We start from the raw sequence: 2,138 nt of genomic DNA on the forward strand, positions 1-2,138 counted from the left end.
ACATACACACACCACACACACACACTCGTCGTTTCTTTAGCTCCCCCCCCCCCCCCACACACACACACACACGCACGCACACAAACCAAATCTGTCCATTGACCCACACTTTGCCTCGCCCGCCAAGCGGAACCAGGCAGTAAGTTATTTTACCCGCGACTAATGACTTTGCCCGGGCGATCAAGCGCCACCACTCTAGTGTATATCACGCTCTGATCGACACCGACCAATCGTCTGGAGAAGTGAGGGGAGGGAACCGGCACTGGCCCATGGAAATCTCGAGCAGTTCTACAAACAAGAACCACCGGTGTACAGCTGGGCAATCACCCCTTTCCAAATGAACCGGATTTTTTTTTCTAATCTCGGTTAAATCGGTTTATAATCAACTTTCAGGAAACAAATAATTGAAGTACGCTACTTATCACGAGTTAATTTCATTTTAATAGATGCAATATAAAATTGTAATGTCACACAGAATCTTCATAAACCCACATTGGATAATCCTTGTACATTCCCTCGGTTTTATTGAATTCAGTGGAATTGAATCTGACAAATTCCGTACTAATTAATTAACGATGATAATAAATGTATAAAAATTCACACAAATCACTCGTTTCCAAGAAGCAATGCTCTCTGAACTATACAGTCATACAAAGACCATGTAGATCATACGGTTCCAATAGCGATCTTTTACCCTCCATCTTTCCCTTCCTTCCTCCCTCCCCCCTGTCTCTCTCCCTCCCTCTCTCTCTCTCTCTCTCTCTCTCTCTCTCTCTCTCTCTCTCTCTCTCTCCTAGTGGTGAAGCGTCTATATAATCATATAATCACTGCTTCCCTTCCTAATTTTGAAATATTGTCGCTGTCAAATTCACCCTTAAAAGTAAACCTCATAAATTAAATGTAAAAAGACGTTCATAATCAACAACGAACAGCAGGCCTATGCCTAACATTCAAAACGGTTTCACGGCCACAGAAATAGCCTGCTCACCCCTCTCGGGCCACTCCATAAGCAGTCGCAAGCTTTGATTAAGTAAGCTTAAAGTGAGGTTGGAAGAGTCTACCAATAGAGTTGAAGGGAACATGTGCAGAGCAATCAAAATTGTTTCATTGCCACATATACCCTGTTCACCCCTTTGGCGCCACAGTTATAAGCAATCACAAGCCCTGATTATGTAAACTAACTAACACTGGTCGAGTCTACCTCACAAATATGAGGGGAACTAACTCCTAATAATCTCTTGACTGCTGCAAGTGCTTGGTTTTTTTTTCTCGACTTTTTACCGATCGTGACCTCGATTATGACACAGGCTCCTGGCCGCGAAGCTCCTGGCCTCGAAAGGCTAGACAAAAAAACAGCCAAATGTGAAATGTGAGTCGACGCCTCGAGTAAGATTCTTGTGTGATATCTACAGGCCATATCTGGTCCTGTTTCACTCTGATTACCCTGTCAAACAAGTCAGCCTTCGCCCCTGCTCTCTCTCTCTCTCTCTCTCTCTCTCTCTCTCTCTCTCTCTCTCTCTCTCTCTCTCTCTCTCTCTCTCTCTCTCTCACTCACTCAGACACACTCTCACACACACAAGAGACAGGCTGAGAGACAGAGGGATAGGAATCACTGTGTCATGCTCGATTAGACGTTTTTCTTCTGTCTCTGCCCTCTAAACAGTCACCGACGGTGATATGGGAGGTTAGTCAGATACACGGTGTCTGACGATCCGACAGTAGTATCACAACAGCCCTCGCTCATATATCATTATTAGCCGCTGATGCGGACACAATTTTATAGATGACAAAGTATAGCATGATTGAGGAGAGAGGTGACAAAAAAGATAAATCTTTGGAAGTAGTTGTGAGACACTAATTCTATACTGCGCGGAGACTACATCACAGAGCGAGATAGTTACTGTTATTAATAGTTACTACATCTATGTCATAGTACGCGACAACACGCTCCACCGAAGAATCGTAATCGATGCTTCGACGATGTTCTAGGTAGAAGAGTTATGGAAGGAAGCTGCAGTAGGTTACAGGAAAGTTTAAGGATTATGAAAAGGGTATCACTACAGCAAATGAGCAGTTAGACCAAATGACTTAGCAAGAATGTCTCTGAATCGTCAGACAGTGACTGTTGATTATGACTC

This window comes from Aplysia californica, unplaced genomic scaffold, assembly GCF_000002075.1.
Source record: "Aplysia californica isolate F4 #8 unplaced genomic scaffold, AplCal3.0 scaffold00240, whole genome shotgun sequence".
Classification (NCBI taxonomy): Eukaryota; Metazoa; Mollusca; class Gastropoda; order Aplysiida; family Aplysiidae; genus Aplysia; species Aplysia californica.